Source organism: Oncorhynchus tshawytscha, linkage group LG22 (genome assembly GCF_018296145.1).
Source record: "Oncorhynchus tshawytscha isolate Ot180627B linkage group LG22, Otsh_v2.0, whole genome shotgun sequence".
Classification (NCBI taxonomy): Eukaryota; Metazoa; Chordata; class Actinopteri; order Salmoniformes; family Salmonidae; genus Oncorhynchus; species Oncorhynchus tshawytscha.
Window position 1 is genome coordinate 9393917 of NC_056450.1, and position 12500 is coordinate 9406416.

The following is a 12500-nucleotide window of genomic DNA, read 5'->3' on the forward strand; positions in this document are numbered from 1 at the left end:
TCTGGCAAAATTGGGATTTAAATGTATTTTATTTATAATCGAAACAAGAGGAATTAGCGATACCAAATGGTGACATATGGACAACCCATATTAAAACACTCTACTGCACCGTTCAAATTGACACAAACGCAGAAAGCCAAATTCATGAGAAGTTGAATGGATTAGAGAAATAAATAAAGGACAATGAAAATCCATTGGACTCCCCAGTTACTGACCAGGAGCTCTGTAAGAAACTTCAGGCCCTCAAATTTAAAAAGCATGCGGACACGATGGCATCCTAAATGAGATGCTCAAACTCACTAGTGCAAGATTTCAATTGGCTATATTAAAACGGTTTAATTTGATCCTGAGTGTAGGTTATTTCCCTGACATCTGGAATCAAGGACTAATAACCCCAATCTTTAAGAACGGAGACCAATTTGAACTACAGAGGCATTTGTGTGAACAGTAACCCAGGGAAGGTTTTCTGTAGTATTATAAATGTAAGAGTTCTAAACTTCCTTAATAAGCACAATGTCTTGAGTAAAGGCCAAATTGGATTTATACCAAAACATCGCACGACTGATCACATTTACACCCCACACACCCTGATAGATAAACATGTCCACCAAAATATACGCTTGCTTTATCGACTTCCAAAAATAATTGGATTCTATTTGGCATACAGGACTGTTCTACAAAGTTATTGAAAGTGGTGTAGGGGGTAAAACATATGACCTAATTAAATCAATGTATACTGGCAATACGTGCAGCATTAAAATTGGCAAAAAAATAACAGAATTCTTTAACCAGGGGCGGGGCCTTCGTCAGGGTTGCAATCTGAGCCCTGCACTCTTCAATATTTACATCAATGAATTGGCCACTATTCTAGAAAAATCCTCAGCCCCTGGTGTTAGTCCCCACAATTCAGAGGTTAAATGCCTACTCTTTGCAGATGACCTACGCCTGCTGTCCCCCGCAGAGCATGACCTGCTAGAGCAGTACTGCCAGACCTGGTCCCTGGCAGTAAACCCCCAAAAGACTAAAATAATGATTTTCCAGAGAAGATCCAGATCTCAGGGAATTAGACCAAAGTTCTCAATCGGTACAATATATAGAGAGTACTGCACACACACACAACACTTACTTAAGTTTAAAAATAAGCTCAACTGGATACCTTAAATGAGGCAGTGAATGAACAGAGAGAAAGCGTGCAGGGAATTCTACGCCATTAAAAACAAACAATTTCAAATTGAAATACCCTATTCAAATTTGGCTAAAACTAATTGAATGTGTCATTGAAACAATTGCACTTTATGGCAGCGAGGTGTGGGGTCCACTTGCAAAACAAGATTTCCCCAAACAGGACAAACACCACACTGAATCCCCGCATGCAGAGTTCTGTAAGATTCTCCTACATGTCCAGAGGAAAACTACAAACAATACATGCAGGGCAGAATTAGGCCAATATCCACTAAGAATAAAAACTCAAAAAGAGCAATTCAATTTTGGAAACATCTAAAATACAGTGACCCCCCTCTCATATCATTACCAAGCCCTACAATGCCAAGAGCTGAGCAAAGAAAATAGTCCCCTCATCCAGTTGGTCCTGAGTTCACAAACCTGTTCTAACACACTGAAGCCTCAGAACATCCAATCAATCAGAATAAAACAAATTACAACACAAAACTACATTGCTTATTGGGAAACACAAGCACAAAGCAAAATGCAGTTCTATCTGGCCCTAAATCGACAGTACACCGTGCCTAACTATTTGACCATGGTTACTGATCAAAATCTTGACAAAGACACAGGAAAAACCTGGCTCCCTGTAGAGGAAAGGCTGTGCAACCACTGCACAACAGCAGAACCTGAGACGGAGCTGCATTTCCTGACAAAATGTCACAAATATAAAACAATCAGAGTGTGTCATTTCCCCAAATTTGAAACCCTTATTCCAAGGTTTCAAAGACCTCTCTGATGAGAATAGGCCACCCATCCTGTTGGGGGAGAGAGCTGTGGGTTGGCAGCGCACTACATTGCTGCCTGCCATAAGTTGAGGGACCGTGTCTGACAGACCAATCAACCTGCACATGTCCTCTACTGTATGCTTATTGTTATTGTTCAATGTGTTGGTTATTTTGACCCTTGGTTACTGTTGTCCCGTTGACAATTTTGATTCTTATTATCATCATCATGTTGTAAATATCCAAAGTAAGCTTTGGCAATATGTACATTGTTACATCATGCCAATAAAGTAAATTGAATTGAAAGAAGAGACCAGACACACAGACAGACACACAGACAGACAGACAGAAGGTTGTCCAGACTGCTTTAACAGTCTTGCGTTGAACACCAGAGAACAGAAAGATAAAGAAAACAGTTCTGAGCTGAACATAACAGTATGCCAGTGGAAGAGAGGAAAATAGCAGCTTGTGTGGTGCGTGGTGTGACTCCTATGACTTCCCCTTTAAGCCAATGAAATTGCAGTAACTCCGATCTGGTAACAGAATTCCCAGTCTGAATCACTTAATAATTCATAAACAAACTTGATATCAGTAAAAACAACATAACTAATTACTAGGTCTACCGTCTACCTTCACTTGTTACTTCCGTTAACATTCATTATCCCTCACGAGGGAGAGACATTTGAAAATATCAGAAAGATGTGGGTTTTTGGTCATTGAATTACAAGGCAATGATTAATAAACTTACAGAAAGCAAATAATTTCTCCAAATCTAAATGTAAGTGTTGATATTAGTTGTAAGGGTTTTTTAGTCAACATTATTGTGTTTTGAGGTATTTCTAATATTTTAACTGGTAGTTTGACCAGAAATCAAAACTTTAGCTTATTCACCTTTTTTTTAGGATGGAAAACTTTGAAGAATGTATACACACACACACACCTTCATTTCTCAAAAACATAGACTCTTAGTTGCCATGTGACGCGCACCTACGGACCTCACGTCTGTCCTCATGGGTACTTTCCCGTGGAAATGACAATCATCAGGTCGTAGGTTGGTCTCAAACTCTGTCCCACGTTCTAGTCCTTCACCCAACTCATAACCTGTTTTCTTCATGTCTGTGTTTCCACCCCTCAGGCTTATTCTCAATGGAACACTTTACACTTTACACTTTACACACACACACACACACACACACACACACACACACACACACACACACACACACACACACACACACACACACACACACAAACACCCACACCCGTACATTCCTGCCCACTAGTAATAGCACTCTGTCAGGGAGACACAAAGACAAACCTCATCTAATGATCAATCTTAAATCCATATTAACAAGTGAGTTTCCCATTCTAATGCGTGTGCGTGTGTGTGTGTGTGTGTGTGTGTGTGTGCATGTGTGTGTGCATGTGTCGCCCAACAGATGACAGCCCTGAGTTAATGCAGGGCCTGTGGGCTGTGAGGACATACAAACTGCAGGCCAGACATTCCCAAATAGCACTTCAATTCCTTTTTATAAGCGCACTTGTTTTGACCAGAGCCTTACTTTTGACCAGCCCCATGGGGGAAATAGGGTGCCGTTTGAAACAAACCCGCTGTAAATCTGTCCAATCAGAAACAATAAACGGGAGGTGGTTTATAATGGATCGCGGCTACTGGCTAACACGCCAAACCGTACATTATCAACAGTGTGTTGGGGTCTACTTTATTGTGGGGTCGGCACATCAAGCTGTACGGCACAATGTGCCAGTTAACCCTCGGAGGGCATACTGTAACTACTCCTCTCTGGGTGATATTACTGTATATCAGCCACGCTTTCATCCGCAGTGATTTAGCACCATGTCAGGGCAGCACTGTTCAGGAAGAGGAACCTGTATGGGAATAGAGCTGCGCTCAGCACTTCTGCTCTGAACTTTTATGCTGCCACGAGCAGGATTCAGAGTCGGGCGCCGCCGGGTGGTTATTGCGTCATCTCTACTGTGTGTGCGTACGTGTGTGTCCCTCCAGTTGGAGCGGTAGGCTAGTCGATGCTTCTTTCTTATTTATATATATATATATATATATATATATATCTCCTCTCGATATCTCTACATCTTTGCTCTCTATATATATATCTATACCCCTCTATATATCTATATCTCTACATCTTTGCTCTCTATATATATATATATCTATACCCCTCTATATATCTATATCTCTACATCTTTGCTCTCTATTTATCTATACCTCTCTGTATATCTATATCTCTACATCTCTCTTTGCCCTCTATATTTTTCCTCTCTATATCTCTCTTTCCTCTCTATATATCTATATCTCTTTCCTCTCTATATCTATATCTCTACATCTCCTCTCTATATCTCTTTCCTCTCTCTCTCTCTCTATATATATATATATATCTTTCCTCTCCACTCCCATCTCTTTCCTCTCTATATATCTATATCTCTACATCTGCTCTCTATATCTCTTTCCTCTCTCTATATATCTTTCCTCTGCACTCCCATCGGTTTCCTCTCTATATATCTACATCTCTTTCCTCTCTATATCTATATCTCTACATCTCCTCTCTATATATCTTTCCTCTGCACTCCCATCGGTTTCCTCTCTATATCTATATCTCTACATCTCCTCTCTATATATCTTTCCTCTGCACTCCCATCGGTTTCCTCTCTATATCTATATCTCTTTCCTCTCTATATATCTACATCTCTTTCTCTCTATATATCTGTATCTCTTCATACATCTCTTTCCTCTCTATATCTATATCTCTACATCTGCTCTCTACATCTCTTTCCTCTCTATATCTATATCTCTACATCTGCTCTCTACATCTCTTTCCTCTCTATATCTATATCTCTACATCTCCTCTCTATATCTCTTTCCTCTCTATATCTATATCTCTACATCTCTCTCTACATCTCTTTCCTCTCTATATCTATATACATCTCCTCTCTATATCTCTTTCCTCTCTATATCTATATCTCTACATCTCCTCTCTATATATCTTTCCTCTGCACTCCCATCGGTTTCCTCTCTATATATCTACATCTCTTTCCTCTCTATATATCTGTATCTCTTCATCTGCTCTCTACATCTCTTTCCTCTCTATATCTATATCTCTACATCTGCTCTCTACATCTCTTTCCTCTCTATATCTATATCTCTACATCTGCTCTCTACATCTCTTTCCTCTCTCTATATATCTATATCTCTTTCCTCTCTATATCTATATCTCTACATCTGCTCTCTACATCTCTTTCCTCTCTCTATATATCTATATCTCTTTCCTCTCTATATCTATATCTCTACATCTGCTCTCTACATCTCTTTCCTCTCTCTATATATCTTTCCTCTGCACTCCCATCGGTTTCCTCTCTCACCTTCACCAGTGTCTGTCCTAATGAAAAAACAGGCGGGTGGCATAGGTCAAAAAAAGGACAGGTAGGTCGGCTCCTCTACACATGGTACAGGCTGTGCGTGTGTGTGCTTGCGTGCACGTTTATGTGTGTGTGTGTGTGTCTCTTCTACTCACGGTACAGGCTGTGCGTGTGTGTGCTTGCGTGTACGTTTATGTGTGTGTGTGTGTGTGTGTGTGTGTCTCTTCTACTCACGGTGCAGGCTGAGGGAGATGTTAATGATCCTGATGTCAGTGACAGTCTTCAGCTCTGGGATGGAGGCACACTTCAGATGGGTGTTGGCGGGCGAGTCGCCCACGTCGATCCAACAAACCGTCTCCTGGGCGTAGTTGAAATCCATGGCAGTGGTCTATTTTTGAACAAAATAAGCAGTTGATGAATAATACGTTGGGTTTTATAAAGCGCTTTAAAAAAAAAAAGACACTTTAGAATAGTTTAAAATCCCAGAAGACATGAACGTGCTATACAACATTTATTTCCAATGGGGGTCGTTGGTGTCAGACAAACGGGACTTATTGAACAGATAGAGAGAGGACGACAGTCGAGAGAGATAAGAGAGGCTGTGTCAAAGGGCACTAGGCTGGACACCGTCACTGTCGATACAGTATGTGTCCCTAAACCAGCCAGGACACAGCCTGCTAAAAGTCTTCCAGAGAAGCGCTCACCTGGTTGGTGCTTATTGCTGGGAGGCGGGTCGGCATGCCGCTCAGAGACGTACAGCGGATGTCATTTAGGTTAGTGATCAGCAGCACCGGCAGCTGCTCCACAGGATCTGAGAGAGAGAGGGGGAGAGGGAGAGAGGAGAGAGGAGAGAGGGAGAGAGAGAGAGAAGAGAGAGAGGGAGAGAGAGGGGAGAGAGGGAGAGAGAGGGAGAGAGGGGAGAGAGCGAGAGAGAGGGGAAGAAAGGTCACAGATTCATTGCATCGGTCTGACATCTCATCCCTGTAAATTAAATTGTAACAGCGTTATAGATTGTCAAACCATGCAAATCTGATTCCCCCACTATAATGCAGCATGACAAGACTTCAAATAACAGACTCAAAGAGAAAAATTAAATCAAATGAATCATTGCGATTCAGTTTTGATATTTGAAATAAAGTCTAGCTTTGCTCATTGGCAAGTTAGCACATGTAGACCTCACATCTATCTGCACAATATGTTAATGTGACCCAGGAGGCTGTGGTGTTCGTGTGTGTGGTTGTATGCTCTGTGTGTGTGTGTGTGTGTGTGTGTGTGTGTGTGTGTCTCTCACCATTCTTGGCCTTGCAGGAGCGGTTGTCTGGCTGCAGTAGGTAGCCCTCCACACAGCTGCAGGTGTAGGAGCCCTCGTTGTTGGAGCACGTCTGACTGCAGGTCCTGTACCCACTACATTCGTTGAAATCTGAGGAGGCAGGCAGGGTACAGTCAGTCAGCCATTCAGTGAGTCAGCCAGCCAGTCAGCGAGTGAATCAGTCAGCCAGTCAGTGAGTCAGCGAGTGAATCAGTCAGCCAGTCAGTAGTCAGGGAGTGAATCAGTCAGCCAGTCAGTGAGTCAGTGAGTGAATCAGTCAGCCAGTCAGTAGTCAGGGAGTGAATCAGTCAGCCAGTCAGTGAGTCAGCGAGTGAATCAGTCAGCCGGTCAGTGAGTCAGCGAGTGAATCAGTCAGCCGGTCAGTGAGTCAGCGAGTGAATCAGTCAGCCAGTCAGTGAGTGAGTCAGCGAGCGAATCAGTCAGCCAGTCAGTGAGTCAGCGAGTGAATCAGTCAGCCAGTCAGTGAGTCAGCGAGTGAATCAGTCAGCCAGTCAGTGAGTCAGCCAGTGAGTAAATGACTGAGTGAGTGAATCAGTCAGTCAGTTGACAGTGGGTCAGTCAGTCAGCCAGCCACTGGTCAGGCCTGGGACTGTCATAGGGCTACTGTAACTGCATGAATATGGCCAGGTGTCGGTCTCACCTTTGCATGTCTTTCCGTCCTGGCTGACTTCATAGCCGACGGTGCAGTAACACTTGGGCCCTTGGTGCGTCACAGAGCAGTTTCCCGTGCAGCCATGTGTGGCACAGTCTGGTCCGAGCTCTACCACAGAGAGAGAGCAAGAGAAACAGGGGGTCCCAATGAGAACAAACAAGTGGAAGGAAACCTGGCTGGAACCAAACGGAATGGTGCACACACACACACACACACAGACCAGCAGACCAGCTGGCTGGAGTGTTTACGGACATATTCAATCTCTCCCTTTCCCAGTCTGCTGTCCCCACTTGATTCAAGATGTCCACCATTGCTTTCTTGGGGGCAGGAACAAAGGTAACTGAACTCAACGTGCTTTGAGAGGATATTTAAGGACCAAATCACCTCTACCTGACACCCACTTCAATTTGCTTACTGCCCCAATAGATCCACAGACGATCGCCATCGCACTGCACACCGCCCTATCCCATCTGGACAAGAGGAATACCTATGTAAGAATGCTGTTCATTAACTATAGCTCAGCATTCAACACCATAGTGCCCTTGAAGCTCATCACCCTGCCCAACTGGGTCCTTGACTTCCTGACGGGCTGCCCCCAGGTGGTGAAGGTAGGAAACAACAACCTCCACTTCGCTTATCCTCAACACAGGGGCCCCACAAGGGTGCGTTTTCAGCCCTCTCCTGTACTCCCTGTCCACCCATGACTGCGTGGCCATGCACACAGACAGCCTACAGGGATGAGGTGAGGACCCTCGGTGAGTGGTGCCAGGAAAATAACCTCATTTAACGTCAAAAAAAGAAAAAGAAGAGTTGATCATGGACTTCAGGAAACAGCAGAGGGAGCACCCCCCTATCCACATCAACGGGATCACAGTGGAGAAGGTGGAACGTTTCAAGTTTCTCGGCAGACACATCACTGACAAACTTAAATGGTGAAGGTGCAGCAGTGCCTCTTCAACCTCAGGAGGCTGAAGAAATCTGTCTTGGCACCTAAAAACCTCAAACTTTTACAGATGCACAAGTGAGAGCATCCTGTCGGGCTGTATCACCGCCCGGTACGGCAACTGCACCGCCCACAAATGTAACCGCTCTCAAGAGGGTGGTGCGGTCTGCCCAACGAATCACCGGTGGCAAACTACCTGCCCTCCAGGACACCTACAGCACCCAATGTCACAGGAAGGCCAAAAAGATCAAGGACAACACTGCCTGTTCACCACTGCCTGTTCCCCCCGCTACCATCCAGAAGGCGAGGTCAGTACAGGTGCATCAAAGTAGGGACCGAGAGACTGAAAAACAGCTTCTATCTCAAGGCCATCAGAGTGTTTAAATAGCCATCACTACCCGGCTACCACCCGGTTACTCAACCCTGCACCTTAGAGGCTGCTGCCCAATATACATAGACATGGAATCACTTTAATAATGGAACACTAGTCACTTTAGTAATGTTTACATACAACATTACTCATTTCATATCTATATACTGTATTCTATTCTACTGTATTTTAGTCAATGCCACTCCGACATTGCTCGTACTAATATTTATATTTTTCTTAATTCCATTCTTTTACTTTTAGATTTGTGTGTATTGTTAGATACTACTGCACTGTTGGAGCTAGGAACACAAGCATTTCTCTACACCCACAATAACATCTGCTAAATATGTGTATGTCACCAATACAATTGGATTTGACACACACACACACACACACACACACACACACACACACACACACACACACACACACACACACACACACACACACACACACACCACAGTCTCCTGGGTCATTTGAGGCCCTGATCGACAGAAGGGAAAACCCCAACCTCCTCCCAGAGAAGGAATAATGGAGGGTATGTCGGAAACTGGGTTAACCCAGAGATATACAGTACGGTCACCCTACCTGATCTCCACAGAGTTATGGGTGCGTGAGTGTATGGTGGTCTACAGTACAGTGACAGATGAGCTGATTGGGAAGCCTGTCTCACCGTAAACCTCCCACTACAGGCTCATACAGTAGATGCCGATATGAAACGAGACATGACGCAGTCTCCGCCCGCTGCGGTCTTCAGCAAGCTTCCTGAGAACAATCTCAAAACAGCCCTGATCATAAAAGGCAGGTAATGAGAGATGTGGCCACATACAGTACGGCGTCTGTCTGAGAGAAGACTGCAGTGCACCAGCAAAGAACTGCCAAGAAACACAGCTAACTATACGCGCGCAAGGAAGTGAGTTGAACACTCTCAGAGTCGGAGCATCATCACCAAGCTTGCAGAGCATGGAATCCTCAAATAATCCCACTTCCTAGATGAGTAAACATGCGGCACCAAAGCAGATTATACGATCTTACGCAGTAGGGTTGAGTAGAACAGCATCAAAATGGGCGGACAGTATGGTATCGCACAGGAAGTGGAATCTTCTCAGTCAGTGCTCAACAATGGTCTGAATGAGAGGGAAGGGACGTCCACACCACAGCCCTGTCCAACCATGCTGAGGGGACAGCCAGAGCTGAAAGGGGACCATTAGCAGCATGGCGGAGCCGTTGGGGCTGGCCAGAGGAGAGAGCGGCGCAAACCGGGGTTGGACCCACTGAAGGGTCCTCGTTATGTAAAGCCTGTGGGGCACCCGGGGCTACAATGGCCCTTTTGTGTGGTCTCGCTGAGAGGAAGAGCCGCAGGCTAACAATGTGTGTGCCCCGGATCACACCTATTCACTGAAATCCACTGTGCCAAATGACTAACACTAACATTCACACAGAGGCAAACTGTGCCAGTGAGCGCCAGGGTGCTTCCTCTCCAAGCCAACATCAGCCCCAGGCCACCACCTCACCATCCTTTAGCCAGAGCCTCTAGCGTTAACCATCACAATCAGTACTGCAATATGTAGATATTGCCCGAAGAACCTCCATTTCAATTTCAAGCGGTCTCTAATCTAAGCATACACTACCGTTCAAAAGTTTGCGGTCACTTAGAAATGGCCTCGTTTTTTGAAAGAAAAGCACTTTTTTTTTGTCCATCAAAATAACATAAAATTGATCAGAAATACAGTGTAGACATTGTTAATGTTGTAAATGACTATTGTGGCTGGAAACGGCAGAATTTTAATGGAATATCTACATAGGCATACAGAGGCCCATTATCAGCAACCATCACTCCTGTGTTCCAATGGCACGTTGTGTTAGCTAATCCAAGTTGATCATTTTAAAAGGCTAATTGATCATTTAGAAAACCCTTCTGCAATTATGTTAGCACCGCTGAAAACTGTTGTCCTAATTAAAAAAGCAATAAAACTGGCCTTCTTTAGACTGGTTCGATTACAGGCTAAATGGCCAGAAACAATTAACTTTCTTCTGAAACTCATCAGTCTATTCTTGTTCTGATAAATGAAAGTTATTCCATGCGAGAAATTGCCAAGAAACTGAAGATCTCGTACAGCGCTGTGTACTACTCCCCTCACAGAACAGCACAAACTGGCACTAACCAGAATAGAAAGAGGAGTGGGAGGCCCCGGTGCACAACTGAGCAAGAGGACAAGTACATTAGTGTCTCTAGTTTGAGAAACAGACGCCTCACAAGTCCTCAACTGGCAGATTCATTAAATAGTACCCGCAAAACACCAGTCTCAAAGAACAACACTCTTTCAGGGAACGAGTCAGAAACGGAATACATGCATGTAGAGTCAGTGGCCAGAGAATCACTATAGAATGGAAGTGTTTGTTGTGCCCCGCTGTGCCAGAGAGGAGATGAGAGCAGAATACCATAGAAATAGATAGACTTCTATTGCTTTCATTTCCATACAGAACACTGCAACGAATAGACATTTTGCCACAGGCCTTGGAGTGTTAAAGTCGACAGCACCAATAGTGAAAAAGGCACCAGTCAACAACAGGACTCTTTCAACAGCAGTCTTCTTTCAGCCATTTAGCCAGGGTTAATGACCTGAGGAAACACGTCACACTGTTGTCTTGAGTCAGCGTTCAACAAGCATGCCGCACACACACACACACACACACACACACACACACCAGCCTGAAGTGCTCAACAAGCATGTCAGAACGTCGACAGTGATCCTTTTAGTTCCACCGAGGATGGGCCGGCATAAGCCCTCTCACTAATCTAAATGTCTAGAAAACAACTTAGAGAGCACATGGATGGACTACGGGGGGGGTCAGGGGGAGTTGTCTATGAATTCTAATGTCAGGGGTTAGGGAGACTTGTCTATAAGTATGCGATATGTGAGCCTGAACCACACACACATACACACACACACGAGTATGTGAGTGGAGGGGAGCTGGAGTGGAGCGAGGAACGGAGCTTGCCCAATTTGACTGGAGAGCGGAGCGAGATTCCTAAAGGCTGGAGCGTCGGCCTTCTCTCCCGCTCCAGTATCGCTCACTTCACGAGCTCAGGGCACGCCCCCGGCCCAGCATGCATTTGTAGTCTACTTGTGTGCTGCTATAGACCCTTGCTTTATCTACTGTCATGGAGTTCACTAAATATTTTCAGAAAGAAACCGATAAAAAACACAGGGGCTAAATCAAAGTGACTTACAAAGATGAGGACCAAGAGCAAGAGAGGGAGTTTGGTGATGGACTGAGGACCAAGAGAGGGAGTGTGGTGATGGACTGAGGACCAAGAGAGGGAGTGTGGTGATGGACTGAGGACCAAGAGAGGGAGTTTGGTGATGGACTGAGGACCAAGAGAGGGAGTGTGGTGATGGACTGAGGACCAAGAGAGGGAGTGTGGTGATGGACTGAGGACCAAGAGAGGGAGTGTGGTGATGGACTGAGGACCAAGAGAGGGAGTGTGGTGATGGACTGAGGACCAAGAGATGGATGGTGTGGTGATGGACTGAGGACCAAGAGCAAGAGAGGGAGTGTGGTGATGGACTGAGGACCAAGAGAGGGAGTGTGGTGATGGACTGAGGACCAAGAGAGGGAGTGTGGTGATGGACTGTGGTGATGGACTGAGGACCAAGAGAGGGAGTGTGGTGATGGACTGAGGACCAAGAGAGGGAGTGTGGTGATGGACTGAGGACCAAGAGAGGGAGTGTGGTGATGGACTGAGGACCAAGAGAGGGGTGTGGTGTGTGGTGATGGACTGAGGACCAAGAGAGGGAGTGTGGTGATGGACTGAGGACCAAGAGAGGGAGTGTGGTGATGGACTGAGGACCAAGAGAGGGAGT

General features: G+C 45.1%; 1 pseudogene; it reads right to left on the bottom strand.

Moving 5' to 3' along the window:
• The window catches only part of LOC112221512, a 144127-nt pseudogene that overhangs the window by 74154 nt on the left and 57473 nt on the right, over positions 1 to 12500 (bottom strand).